Consider the following 16,030-nt stretch of genomic DNA (forward strand, 5'->3'; position numbering starts at 1 on the left):
AATACATATATATGTAGCAATAGAAATCCCAGAGAAGTGGTTATCTACATGAAATTTGTGGATAATGGGAGGAGTTAGAAAGAAGGAATTTGTGATGGGTTTGGATATTTTTATAAAAATATATCATATATAATTATATATTTAAATAATATATTTTATGTTTCTATAATATGTAGAGAAATAATATATAAAGAATACTATGTAGAGAAATTTATTATGCAAAATATATATTATTTATAGTTTAATAGAAATATACAACATATTATATAGTACTATGTGTTATATAATATATTTATGTTGTATATTTATATATAAAGCTATATTTGTGTGTGTGTGTGTGTGTGTATGTGTGTGTGTGTAGTATACCCATCTAGCCAGCATTAACATCCTGTACCTCAGTTTTCTGTATCTATTAACTGTGTAATTGCATATGCTTACAATCGATATTGTGCTAACTCATTTTATGTCAACTTTATAAAAGCTATTGTCATCTGAATGGAGGTAACATGAACTGAGAATATATACGTGTGTGTTGTGTGTAATTCTCTTTTTATTGAAGCTAGAAGAAAACTCACTATGACTAAATTAATAACAACATAAGTAGGGAAAGGGATAGAATAATGAGAGTAAAGACAGAAATAAAAGATCCTAGTCATAGGCAAATTATAATTGTGTAGGACATGAAAATTTGTAAGTGAATGAAATGTCCAGAGATCTCAGAAGATAAATTTGCAATGAGTAAAACTAACAAAACTTTAGTTCATCCAGAAACATGGTGAACATCCTCATTTCTAGATATGAATATAATCAAGATTTCTATGTGTGACAAATGGTGTCTGCTAAGCCATTCCAGGAAATAAAAGAAGCCAGACACTCTTGAACATTAGTAGCAGAATGTAAATTGAATGGATGTTTAAGACATACTGAGTTTGAAGTGTGCAAGAAATATCCAGATGAACTTGTATAATAGATGGACAGATACATGAATCTAAAGATAGAAAAAAATTTCCTGGGAATATTAAAGTTATGGTAATTTTAAGGTATCAATTTTCTTTTTCCTGAATTTTAATGACATTGACCTCACTGAGACTTTCTTTACAAACCCAGAGTTGCTCTCAGTCATTCTGTAATTTGGGATACTGATCTACCCCTTAAACACTACCCTGACTTAATAGTCTACCTCTTCAAACACTAAAATATATTTATCAATTTAAGGGGCACTGTTAGGATGAAATTTTTCTTAATGGAATTTTTATTCACCAAATGGAAATATAACAGGTTATTTAATATATACATGTAATTACTTAAAAACATTTAAAATTCCATAATTCGACAGTACAATTATACATAATTACACATATTTTTCAGTGAATAATACTTTCAATTTTTTTGTTAGTATAATCATTTTGAAAAGTGGTATAATTCTATATATACCATATTACTTGGTTTTATCATCCAGCATATTATAGTCATTTTCCTTAATTAGGGACGGTTTTTTATTATTTATAATTTCACCTACAGTTTCATTATAAAACACAGAAAAGTTATTGGATATATTTGTATTGTGTGTATTTGCATAATTATTTCTCCAGTTAAATAATCTATTGTGGGAAAATTCCTCAAATCAGCATATTAAATCCAACTAACTTATATAATTTCAAATACTCAGTGTTTTTGCTATTTCTCTCATTCAGTTTCTGAAAAGTTTTAGTTTCATTGTGCCTCAAATTGACCGATTTTGTTTATTTACCTCACCATCCTATTTTCCAATATTGTTGAAAAATTTCTTATTTCAAAATACAGCCCTCTGTTACTTCATGAGATAGATGTATTTCTGAGATGATAGACAGATTTTGGAAGGAAAGAGTTTATTTGGCTAATGCTTCCACATTACTCTTCATTGATTACATCACTGAAGGGAGCTAGGACAAGAACCCAGGCAAGGGAGGAACCTGAAGCAGGAATTGATGTAGAAGACATGGAAGAGGGCTGATTACTGACTTGCCCAGGCTTCTTTCTCCTACCTCATGTATGAAGGTATGAAGGGTTGGGACCTCCCTCATCGATCAACAATTTAAAAGAATGCTCTGTAGACTCATATGCTTAGAGGTTGGTCTTGTACATCGTGTGTATGTGTGTGTGTGTGTGTGTATTTGACTCCTGTTTTTTTCTTTTTAAGGTTTTCCCAGTCTAGAGTACTAGAGGCATTCCCATCTACTATGTGACCTGTCTTTTTCTTTGTATGTTATAAAAATTAACAGAGTAAGAATTGTACCTTAGTTCTTACCTTAGTCACTATGATAATGTCGTAAAGAGGCATTATGATCAAGGAAACTCTTAATAAAGAAGAAATTTAGTTGGGGATGTCTTACATTTTTACTTCAGTCCATTGTTCTCAAAGCTGAGAGCATGGTAGCACACAGACAGACATGATGCTGGCAAAATAGTTAGACTATATGCGTCTGTGCGCGCACGCGCACGCGCGCGCGCGCGCACACACACACACACACACACACACACGGCCTAATATTGGCATCTTAAATGTAAATGCAAATCCTCAGTGACACACTACTTTTATTCAACAAAGCCATACCCACTGCAACAAGAGCACACCTCTAATCCTATTAAACTCAATTCCATTCCCTGGTGACTAAGTATTCAAATGTTTGAGCTTATGTGGACCATTCTTACTCAAGCTACTGCAGTTACTTATCTTCTTTGTTATTAATGTAAGGCTCAATGTCATACAAAGTTTTAATGTGTTTATTCAAGTTTTCTCTCATTTTATAAGGCTGTTTATTCCCTTGTTATTGAATATTTTGAGTTGCTGTTATATTTTACATCAGGAATTTCTCCAGTATACAACTTGCAAAATTTCCTCCCATAATATGGGTTGTTTCTTTATTTCCTTATAGTACAGGGGCTGTAAAATTTGATATCTCATTTGTTTTAATTTGTTTCTACCACCTACACTGTTAGACACATACCTAAGAAACATTTTCCTGACTTGTGGTACAGACCTGCTTTGTCATCTAGGAGCTCCTAGTTTTCTGATTAACTCAGTATTATCCCTATTTTAATCATGAACTCAATATCTAGTCCTGCCTCACTGCTTCTGAGTGCTGGGATTACAGTGTGGATGTCCACATGTGCTTTTGTTTAATTGTAAATGAATCTTACTCATTTACAATACTTTTGTTTGTTTGTTTTTGAGGTTATGTGTTAGTATTGTTATATAGGTTGCTCTCCACTAACCCAGCTCAAACCATCTTGTCACAAAACATCTCCTTGATTTGGCCATGGATATTAACTCTTAAGTATTAATTGCTTTTCTATTTTTCTGTTTATTTTCAGGGACTAAGTTTTAGCAACATGTAGTAGACTAGATAAACTCCTTGTAATAATGATTAAAGATTTCCACAATGCAGAAGAAGTATATTAGTTGGGACTAAGTTTGGTAAGTTAGAGAAGCTCAAAATACTGGCTGAAATAAATTATGTATGCTGGGAGATGGCTCAATCTGTAAAATACTTGTTGCTTTAACATGAGCATCTCAATTAGGTCCCTAGCAGCTACGTATAATCTTGGTGCTGAGCATGTAGTGACTATTCTATGGCTAGCTGGTCCCCCATAGGATTCAGCAAGATGTTTCCTCAAAAGGAAAAAAAGGAAGAAAGGAGGAGAGTAATTGAGGAAAGTACCATGTATCAATGTATATCTTTAAGATGACCAAACATATATGTGCACAGAGGCAAACACACAAAGAACACTGTAGTTTTAATTATCCTTCATGTACATGCTTCTCAAAGGAAGCAATCTGGCACTGATATGAGAGATTTGCAATACAATGTTTCTGGAGAAACAAGCTCTTTCCTGTAGTATGAATTACCATTGTAAATGTGGCCTTTATCCTAGTCCAAATAGAAATCCAAGCATTGTCAATGGTGCTTCAAGCACAATAATGAAGAAAGAGGAAATTAGAATGTGGTGTTATCATAGAATACTTCTACCTTTGTCGGTTTTTATTATTATTTAAATAACTTTCTTTTTTCATTTATTTTACATATTGACCACAGTTTTGCTTCCCTCCTCCCGGGCATGCCCCCCCCCCCCACACACACACACACAATGCTTCCAATCTACGCCACTCTTTTTCCTTTCCTCTGTCTCCATTCAGAAAGAAGCAGACCTCCCATGAGTTTTAGCAAAGCGTGAAGCATCAAGTTGAAACAGGACCAAGCTCCTGTTCCTGCACCAAGGTTGGGCAAGGTAATCCAGCATGGGAAACAAGTTTCTACAAGGCAGCTAAGCCCCAGGTACAGGTCCTGAACTCACTATTAGGACCCTTGCAAAGAGAGGAAACTACACAGTTGTCACACACATGCAAAGGGTCTAGATCTGTCCCATGCATGCCCCCTACCTGTTGGTTCAGAGTCCAGGGACTCCCATGGGCTCAGGGTCAGTGGTCCCTGTCATGAATTCCTGGCTCCTACCCCTGCCTCTGTAGCTAGACTTCAGGCATCATAATTCATCTGGACAATCCCTGTATTCAGGTGCAAGTTTAAAACCAGCCTGAGTTGCATACTGGGTTCGAGGTTGGGAAGCTCAGTGAAAGTCTAGAAATGAAATTTATTCTCATCTCAAATGTGTACACCAAGGACAAAGGTCATTAGCATTAATTACAGTCTTTTCTGCTGCAGAGATTCTCTAGGATCTTTATATCGAAATTTAAACAGGATGGCATCAAATCGTTTATTAGAACATTTATTTTGTTGTAGCGTTTTGAACCATATACATTTAAAGAGACAGAATATTTACAATGCATGGGATTCTCAAGAATTTGGTATCTATTCCCCTTTGATATGCAATCATCCCCTCATGTGATTCTAGCCACTTACATCCCTTGGAATTTCTACCTGAAAACCCATACCCCTTGGAGTTAGCAGAAAATAACAGTATTTACCCTATTCCTAATTAGCAGTTATTTCTCATCATGTGGCTTTTATTAATAGGAAAACAAGTCTCTTGAGTTTCTACCAGGCATGAAGTTAATTCACTCTTCAGATCCTAAAAATAAAAGCATCACCAGCTTTTCTTCTTACTGTGTATGGACCTCCTAACACCTCACTTCAGAGTGTGGAAGTTTTGATTTGATAAAATTGTTCCAAACAACTTTATGATCCTAATGAATAGCGTGTAAACACATAGCATTACAACTTGAAGCTTTATCTGATGTACTTGCTGCTTATTTGTCCCTGTACATTTTAGTGCTGATCATTATTATAGGAGCTAAAACAATTACCTCTCTCCTGATGAATTTCAACTCCTTCTGCATTTTGCATTACCCAAGTCGTAGCAGTATAGTTCCAGAAGTTAGTACAGCAGATTGCCCAATAATGTGTGAACATCAGATAGTTTACCCAATAATCTGGGTTCATTTCTTCTCATGTAAAAAATAGAAGTTCTGGTACATGCTACCACATAAAATTATCAAGCACATAAAATAAGTTTCTTGAACATAAACCTGCAATACGCCTTAACTATTTTCATTTCTCTTCCTAGTGTTATTTTACCTTGCCTAACTAAATAATTTAAATGGCTTATTTCTTCCCCAGTCTGGAGTATTTTATTTTATTATGGTTTCTGTGTGTCTATCTGCTAACTTGATGAAACTGTGCTGTTGCAGAACTGCACTGTTTTCTAAGTCAAAGTTTGACCATATTGCCTTATCCTCATAAAAATGCCATGTGTGTATGACAAGGGTGCATTGGTTCAGGTGTGAATGTGGATGTCCATGCATGCATGTTTGTATACATCTGGAAGATGAATGTCAGCCTCAGGTGTCAGCCCTCCATCTGACACACATTTTGAGCCACACTTTCTCTCTGACCTGGGATTCTCCACAAGCAGGCTAGTGGTTGGCCAAAGAGTCTTAGGGAATTAGCTGCTCCCTCCTCCCTCCCCCTGATATTATAGGACAATTCCATCCTGACCACATTGCTCTATGAATTTCTAAGACTCGAATCTCAGGTCCTTGTGTTGTTACATGCTCTGAGGTCATTCAGAGATTCACCAGTCTAACTGTGAATACATTTTTAAAAAGACGTCTCAGGTCATATACAGGTGCATTTCTACACCTGTGACTTGGCATTCGCAAATGCAGCTACCAGACATCCCAGTCAGTGGCTTTAAAAGGCAAAGAAAACAAAGTTGCATTCTGTCTGTTTGCAAGCAGAAGGTAAGCTTGTGCAAAACAAGCTTTTGTTTACACAAGTAGAAACATCAGTTTTGTTAAAGTTGTACAAGACCAGGAAGGTTCAAAAATTAACCCTTTGCAGCCTATAGCATTTGGATATCCTTTTTAGTTCTGTTAAGCACAGTAATTTTAAACGTTAAACATAAAGCTAGCCATCAACATAATGTTAGCCATCACATTTCCCCCTTGGGTTGTAGCTTGAGTCTAATTCTTGACTCTCTGGCCATATAGGGATTTAATTACCATCAGCTCATAAGTGGGAATTTGAAAATCTGGTTAAGGCTTTAATGTTACAGGGGCAGGAGAGTAAGATGGACAACAGAATTCCTAGCCAGGAAGTACCAAGAGTGTGAATGGGAACCATTGTTTTTGTTCATTTGTTTGTTTGTTTTATGTTCTTGTGAGTCAGAGCCTTCTCCCTCTCTGTAACGTTTTTCCCAAGGACAGCCATGTAATGGCCAATGATTTCTGAATGGCTATCATAGAAACAAAATTGTCCTCTAAAGTCAAACAATTATCTTCCTTGCTGGGCAAATAACAGAGGTTTCATTTTCCCTCATGCTATAAAACAATCTTGACTAAAGAATCCACCTATTCTAATAGCTTGGCAATAGACTCCTTTTATAACATAAAGAGATCCTTGGGTAAGTTAACTTCCAGGGTTTTGAAGTTAATCTTGTCCATTACTGTATCAGTGGCACCTTCCTTTTCCTAACCCTAAGCTTATTCTGAGAACTGCACATTTGTCGCCTGAAAATGGGGGCCAGAAGGGCCTGGGTTCATAAATACATGTGTTTTCTCCCTACTTGACCAGTTATTATGTATGACAAATGTCCACCTAGGGGAACAAGGATGCCAAGACACAGAATGTTTGAAGAATGCTGCACCTTCCAAAATAGGCAAGCAAGGGTGCAACCCCTCAGCACCTGCAAGCCAGGCAGTTTCAATTGAGTGTGCTGAGGGAATCCATGTCCATCTGAAAAACTGGTGGCCGGCCAGGAGCTGTGAGATATCCATGGCAAGTCCGCATTTTCTCTTAAAGGGGACAGTACACACATATCCTCTGAAAGAGCAGGACAGAACAGTACACACATATCCTCTGAAAGAGCAGGACGGAACAGAGTCAGATAAAGCAACGTTTTTTGTTTACAACCTACATGAGAGAGAGAGAGAGAGAGAGAGAGAGAGAGAGAGAGACCTAGATCATCCCCATGTCTCCATGCTGGCTCTATAGTTGCTGGTTCAGAGTTTGTGAGTTTCTATAATCAAAAATTAGTTGTTTCTGTCGACTTTTTTGTTTTTGATGTCCTTGACCCTTCTAGCTCCTACAATCCTTCTTCCCTCTCTTCAAAACAATTTCCTGAACTTGACCTAATGTTTTGCTGTGGGTCTCTGCATCTGTTTCCTGAGTTAGCTGGACTCATCATTGTAGATTCATGGGTGTCTCCTTTGAACCAGGTTTCTACCTAACCCAGAAATGTCATTTTTCTAGTCACCCTTTCCCTCGTCTACCCTGAATCCAATCCTTCCTGTTTCCATCCCTACCTGCCCTCAGTGTACCCAGGAGATCTCCTCCATTTGCCCTTCCCAGGGAGATCTATGTATCCTTTTTTTGGCCCTCCGTTTATCTAGCCTTTTTGGATCTCTGTATTATAGCATGGATATCTTTTACAGCTAATATCCACTTATAAAAGAGTACATATCAAACTTGCTTTCCTGGGTTTTGGTTACATCACTTAGGATGATTTCATCTAATTCTATCCATTCGCCTTAAAGTGAAGGGAAGCAAAGTTACATTCTAAGTACAAACGGAAGTTCATCACATGTAATTTTTTGTTTACACAAGAAAAAACAGATGTTTTGTTAATCTCCTATAAGACCAGACAATTTAAAAAAATTAACCTTGAAGCACAGTATTTTTAAAGTTTTAAACATAAAGATAGCTATCAACAAAATGTTAGTTTTCACAATGTTTATGCTGTTATCAACTCTATTAATATCTTTAGTTTAGATTTGTAACTCTTTTCTCCTAAATCAGTAATACCACTTGTAAAATAAGTTTGGTTTTTTATTTGTTTGTTTTATGAGACAAGGTTTCTCTGTGTAGCTTTGGAACCTATCCTGGCACTCACTCTGTAGACCAGGTTGGCCTTGAACTCCCAGAGATCCACCTGCCTCTGCCTTCCAAATGCTGAGATTAAAGGCATGTGCCACCACGCCCAGCTGTAAAATAAGTTTTAAGATGCCCTGAACATGGTTCTCAGTTAGAAGGCCTGGGCAGTCTAAGGGACCTCTGACAGTGGAACCAGGATATATCCCTGGTATATAAAAGGACTTTGAGAGCACATTCCCAATGGAGGGATACTTCCCTAACCTAGAGGCAGGAAAAGGGCCTAGTTCCTACTCCAAATGACTTACAGATTTTGTTGACCCCTCCTGGAAGGCATCACAGTCCCTGTGGAGTGGGAGGGTTATCGGAAGGGAGGGTGGTCAGGGTACATGGAGGGAGGGAAAACTGGAATCAAAATGTAAAATAAGAAAAAAATAATTTAAATAAAAAGAATGGTTATGTTATATTGATGTCCTTTGCTTTCTTCACAATAGTTACTAGGTAACTGTAGACTAATGAGTGATGACTTTTTAAAAAGTATTCAATATAGCTCCTAGCTTTTGAAGAACACTTCTTATTTTACTTTCCAGTCAGCCCTAATATGTCTTATGCCATCTTTTCCCATCAGGCCTGAATTCTTTGCAACATTATTGCTTTATCTGCAGTGTTTGGTTTATAGTCCTTTCAGTATTAATGTTTTAGTTTTGCAGTTATGCAAACACATGATTGTCTTCTGAATGTTTGATTTTCAAAGAAGTTCATTGTTTTGGTATTTCATCTTCACTTAGGCCCTTTGGTATAACTGGCCATTTACTGAGAAGATGGATAAATATATGTTCAATATTCTACATTTTACCCCCAGATTTACTGAATTATCTAAATGAGGATTCATTGTCAGGCTAATGGTTCAAAATTACTGCGTGATTATTCAGGCAGTTAAGTTGAATTAGGCACTCACACTCAATTGATTCACCATCACAATAAATAAGCAAGTTCAATCCATGGGAACAATGATTAGTTAAAAAGAGAAATGGTTGGAGCCACACTGTCTCAGTTCAGTTCCTATCACTGATTCACTCACCTTAGACAAGTTCCCCACTCTCCTCTGTGATTTTGTTTTGTATCTACCAATAGGAATAATCATCCATAAGCCATACGTTCTGAGAGTGAAGTCAAGTGAGTTAGGAAATACTTCTAAATTAGTAGATATCAGCATCTGTACATGCTTTACAAAGATGAGTTACATTTGAGAAATGACTGTGTTTTATTATAGGAAGAAATACAATACTTCTCTTTTGTGTTCTGAGAAAAAAAAAATCTCACATTTCCTGAGGATTTTATGAGACTATAAAATATACCATATATAGTAAATAAATAAAAATAACAAGTTAATACAAAAAATGAAGAATATTAAAAATGCTTTTGCATAAGAGAGAAAATAGTCAGCGTTGTAAAAGAACAAGGTACAGAAAGACTGAAATATTTGAAAGCACTATGTCTAACCAAGTATTAACATATCAAGTAACAGAAGAATGTAAACTATTCACTGTAAAACCAACCAAACCAAGAATGAACTAAATTCACAAGGGCTGCAAAGATAGAGAAGTGAAAACACATTCACAACGACGACAAGAATGTGAATTGGTACAACTCTCACAAAAGAATAAAATGCAGTATTCCTTCAAAAATTAAAAACACTGTCATGTGATCCAATACTTGTATTCTATTCCCCTTTATGTCCAAAGATGATAAAATAGGTGTGCTGATGTGATACCTGAATACACATTTACTGTAGCAGTCTTCAGTCATCAAGAAGCAGAAACAGAAACTATACCCATTAACTACAACCTGGGATAAGTGCACTTAGCAGGGACACAGGAAGGGGCCATGGCAGTAGAGGGGACTGTGAGACAGAAATCACTGAAAAAAGTAGATTAACACGAACCACGGTGCCAGGGATGGAAACCCTCCTTTCAAGTTGTTGCTCAGGAAATGCAAGCACTCCAAGGAAACATTTTTTTCTGGTATTTTATTTCCAGAAATAAAGAAGACACCACACACCAGGAACAAGGCTTGAAGGGATCTAACTGGATTTGAACTACATACTTCTATCCTGAGGACTAGCTTTTAAAGTTTTAGGGAGAGATACTCAAGCTACCAAAGAGGAAATCAATCAATAATCCTATCCAATTGCCTGTTCTACAAACCACAGCAATAACCACCATGACGAGATATTCTGCATGTACGACAGTGGCACTTATATCATGGGGGTAAAAGCAGCCACCTAATTGGACTTAAGGCTCACTTGATAGGAAAGACTTCATGCCTGGTATGGCAAACCTAGCCAGACAAACATGGATGATGAGGCTAGGGATACTAAAGAAAAACCTACTACTATTACTTTCTTACACCGATATAATTGCTGACTGCATTATAAATACTTGACTTTCTATCTTCAAATGTGTTTAACTTTTATCACTCATCAAAGAAAGTTCTTTCTGCAGCTAAAATAGAAAATTCTGGGAACTGGTCAAAATGGGGAGAGCAATAGAATGTGAATTACCATCTGCAATTAATACATTTATGACACAATTTCTACATCTAAGGCTCAGGAGTCATCCTACAAGGGTATCAAACCAAAGAACTAGGGCATGTGCTGTAATAAGTCTTTTCTAAAACATAATAGAACATAAAGCAGAGGGTAGGGAGGGAGAGACAGACCTCGGCGGAGCTAAGCCATAAGAGGTAAATATTATAACAATGTATTACAAATAATTTGTAGAGAATTAGTAAACTATCTTATTAATAAATCTTATTAATGGTTAAATTAATGAATAAAATATCTTATTAATGAAACACCTGTGGAAAAATAAGAAAGTGAGGTAAATATACACCATGGGAGACTATTTACCAACAGCAGGGTGAATTTTGTCATTGGTTATCAGGAAGGATTTCAGATAATTATGTTAAGGAAAATAAGTCACATTGAAGTTAAGGGAACTTTAAGTACCACATTATCTCATTAGTGTAGAGAACCCAAACCTGTAGGTCTCATGGGAGTAGAAACTAGAATGTTATTTATCACAATTGGGGTGGTGAAGAAAGAGGGAGAGTTCATGGAAAGTCTATTAATGCCTACCAAATTATTGCTATAAAATTAAAAAGAAAAAGAAGTCCTGGTGTTGTATTGTATGGCAGAACAGCTATAAATAGCAGCCATGTGTTTTCCAGAAAGCCTTAAGACCTCAAAATATTCCAATGTAAATGCTTAACAAATATCTAAATAATTATGTATGCATAACCCAATTCAAACACTTCAAAGTGAATATACAGTATCAATGGGAATATTGCATGTTACTGCATTAATGGGAGGAATTGTATGTAATCATTTATCACTGACTCCTCATGTGAGTCCTTACCAGTGAGGAGGAATGGACTGGGAGTGGGCTAGGAGGGAGGTAACAAGTGAGGGAGGAGGCAAGGGGATGAGAGGAGGGAAGGGAGGGAAAACTGTGGTTGGAATGTAAATGAAATAAAAGAATTAAAAAAATGGAAAAAAATGAAAACCAAACTTGAGTGAAAGCAGTTATGCATTGTAACAAGAAAGTTTCAAAAGGGCTGAAATAATTTTGAAGGTTTTCAACCCAAATACTTACATGAAACAATAGTTGCATTTACCTTAACTTGAATAGCATGCAAGATATTGTAACATCTCTTGCTGTCTCATAATTTCTTTTTTAAGCTACTGACTAAAAGTTAACAACACAGCAAGATTTAATGAATAAATGAGTGAATGAGTAAATAAAGTGAAGTCATTCTTTTTCCCACTGCAGGACAAATAATTGGTGTTTGCCTGTTAATCTTCTCTAATCTTCTTCAAGGAGTATCTTGGGCTTCGGGGACCTCTTTGGACACTCTTTTGTGGGTTTTAGAAGTGCTCATTTATGTTTTGATAGCCACCATTCAGTTCACTATTGGCAGTCATCAAGCAGATTCTTTTGGGATACCAAACACGTTTTGCCTAGAGCCATCTTGGCTGTCCATGAGCCATCTTGAAAATCTGTGGCTATTCAGGACTTAGGCAAGTGTCCTCCTGGCTCACAGGAAATTGCTAGTGTGTTATGAAACACTGAGGAGGAAAACAAATTGCCTTTTCTCTACCAAAAGGTTTTGTTTATGTCTATTCTATTTATCCCTGCCCTCATCAAAACTAAGAGTAATGTTGCCTGTAAAATTAGATAGCCAGTGTTAGCTCCTTCTCAACCAGGTGACACAACTGGACTTCTGTTTCCTGTGTCTTCCCAGTCTGAGTCTCCCCACCCTTTCTGCACATCTACTCAGAGAATTTCTCTTTTCTACTGTCTACTGATCTCAAAGACATGAGAGCACAAGCCTATTCAGGGCTCACTGTCCTTGAATGTCCTAAAATTATTCATGAAACCCAGTTGTGTTAATGTTTGTGCAAAATGGTTTTGGTCATGTGTTTCCAAACCCAACAGTAAATGTCTTTTTTCTTTTTTTTCTTTGAATAGAGGTTATATTTAGTACCTGCTGTTTTCAACTGACTGGACTGCAGTTGAAATTCTTAGATATCAGAAAATGTACCTTCAAGATCATCTCACTATTACAGAAAGAATTTCAGCCCAAAATGTAAATTAGGAAAGGAGTTTATGAATATCCTACATGCGGGTTCCTGGTGGGTGAGGATGACCCTGACCGCAACAGTTACATGCAAATAATAGCAGAAATGATGATAGATGGCATTTACTCAAGTTTTGTTATTTCCCAGAAACTCACTTAAGTGCTGTGAAAGTACTAACCCTTGTAACCCTACAGTAACTTCACAAAGAGCTGTTAAACTTGTTTTGTAGTTGAAGAAACTGAGATATTATGTCTAGAAAAATCTCACTACCAAGAATTGGTATGAACAGTCTTTGAACTGAGGGAGAATATTTACAATCCTTCAGTTTATATTAAATTTCTAAGCCAATGATAAAAAGAATAATGCCATCTTTCTCCTGATTAGGACATTTCCTTTCTAATAAACTAATCTAGATTACTGAGTATCAATAAAAGTATATTTTATACCATATATTTTGTTTAAAATAGTATATCAACCTATGTCTTAGTTCTGAGTCCTACGATTGAAGGTGCATACCACCAGCTCCAAGCTTCCAGATGCTAGGATTAAAGGTGTGTGCCTGGCTTCTACGGTTTGTGGCTATCTTTTTCTCTTGTGCTTCTTTTCTTTAATTACAATATTTAGTACAAAATACATTTGATCTATTACATATTTTTCCTTCTTCAAAATATTTTGATTCATTTAGAAATATAATGTGCACAAATGCAATATGACAGCAAAAAGGGACTAATTCCTCAACAATTCGTTTCCAATATATAGTTCATTAAGCACAAATATTTTCATTTAACAGAAGGAATAATGTCACTGACGTTCAATTTCCTTAAGGGATATGTTCATTTGCCGAGATACATAGATAATCCTTGTAAAGTCATTATTTTAGACGTTAAATGTATTAAAGTTTTTATATTATTATAAAACATTAAAATTTAGTAAAAGGCATACATGTTTGATAAAATATTTTATATATTAGGATAATAGTTTTAGGTTATTATTAGTTTCTAAAATGTAAATGTACTTCTAGCATGTGTGTATATGATGCATGAACATGTAGGAGTGACTGGCATAGTGTGTGTGGAGGTCAGGGGACAATTTTGTGGAGCCCTTTCTTCTCTTCTTCTAGCTTACATGTGTTTGGGGTAGGAAGCATGGTGGGTGTCATACTCCCATGGTGGACAGTGTTTGATCTTAAACTATAAGCTATTTTGCTGTCCCTAGTCTTAGCTTTAAAGGATGATGTGAAAAATAATATTTTCTGGCTTTAAATTTATTGAGTGTAAATGTTGGTGTGGCTATATTCATTTATTTGAAGTTTGATTCTCTTTCCATGATAACGATTCTTATCTGAAAACCCAAGGAATGTATCCTTCAATGATTTTGACATGAAAATTCTAAGTTTATAAATCTGAGGCTTCTTGGTCTGATGGCATTTGGCTTTCCGTTGCTGTGCAACACTACATTGGCCACAGCTTGCCATCTCTGTTTGCTTCTGACTTATGGGGTCACAGTTGGGAAACCCCTGGCTGGCTGCTGATAAATAGTTTCAGCTGGAATTCTAGAGATCAGGAAGTCCTGCTCCACATGGGTTTCCTCCATGGCCCTGGTCCTTTCAGTTTATTTTTCCCTAAGCAGATCTTTCTGAAGAGTGGTCATGTGGAGCTCATGACTTTCCAAACCATGGCAGTCATGATGTTTGGATTTCCTATTTGGTGAGTCAGGTCTCCTGGACTTGATCATAGAAGAAAGCTCCTGGGCCAGGCATGGAACCAGCCCTTTCTCCACAGGCTAATAATACTCTAAACAGTTCTGATCCAACACAGAACACAGAAAACACAGAACACACACACACACACACATACACACACACACACACACACACACACACACACACCCCAAAACAAAAAACAAACAAACAAAAACAACAACAAAAACGCAAACACAAACAAACAAACAAAGCCACACATTATGGAACTACACTTAACAGAATACTTTTTTTCCCAGAACGATAATTATTTTAAAAAACAAAACAGACAATTTAAAAAGTGTCTGTTCTCTTGTACTCTTTTCCTTCCCTGGAAAGCGAGCTGCTGTGTTAATTAACAAATGCCCCCACTGTATACTTTTGAGTGAGAAAACTTTAGAGACCTTGGTTCCCAAAGGCCAGAGCAAACACAAGCCTGGCAAAAAGTTACCTGAATCCCTTTCTCTGAGATGCAGAATGCAAGCTGTGCAGACTCCTTTCCCAACACAGAAAACCTTATAGCAAACAAGGGATTTGAATTTAGATGTTTACTCAGCTTCTCAGAATCCTGGGCACTCTTTTGTTCCACATCTCTGCCAGGAGATCGGCTGTTTTTCTTATGCTTTGGCTCCCCATTTCCCCTAAGCTAATATGCAGTCCCTGGCAAATTACAGCTTTCAGAGCCAGAGCAGAGACTGTGGCTTGAGGGTAAAATTAACTCTACCCGCTGATAATGGACCCCCTCCCCTTTCACCAAAATGTACAGCAGGGGGCTTTAAAAAGTATACATATGCATGCACACGGAAATTTACATAACCTGGGAGTCAGTTAAAAATTGAAATTAAAGCTAGATAAATAATGCAGAGGTTTCCCATAAGACAGACCTCCAAAACCTTATGTTTTGACGTGTGATGTATTTTGTGATCATTCTGTTTCTGTGCCTGTGTAAAATATCCTGTTTGCTACTTTTCATCTCTTATGTATGTAGAAAATTCTTGGTGAAGCTGTTATAAGCCATTATATCACTTGTAGGTTCTTGTATTCCCTCCTTTAATCTGGCCACATGTCTTTCAAGTTGTCCAAGATTAATCTGAACGTAAAAATAAAATTACAGTTAGACACTGACCATTACAGCATCCCTGTAATCCTTTTGATGCACATAGACCCTTAAACACACAGATCTACAGTACAGAAATCTATTCATGAAAGATCCATTACATTTGTATATAGTGTCGCTCTGTACTGTAATATCCTAAAAAAAAAAAAAAAAAAATACCATGCAAT

The sequence above is a fragment of the Phodopus roborovskii genome, unplaced genomic scaffold, assembly GCF_943737965.1.
Source record: "Phodopus roborovskii unplaced genomic scaffold, PHOROB, whole genome shotgun sequence".
NCBI classification, from domain to species: Eukaryota; Metazoa; Chordata; class Mammalia; order Rodentia; family Cricetidae; genus Phodopus; species Phodopus roborovskii.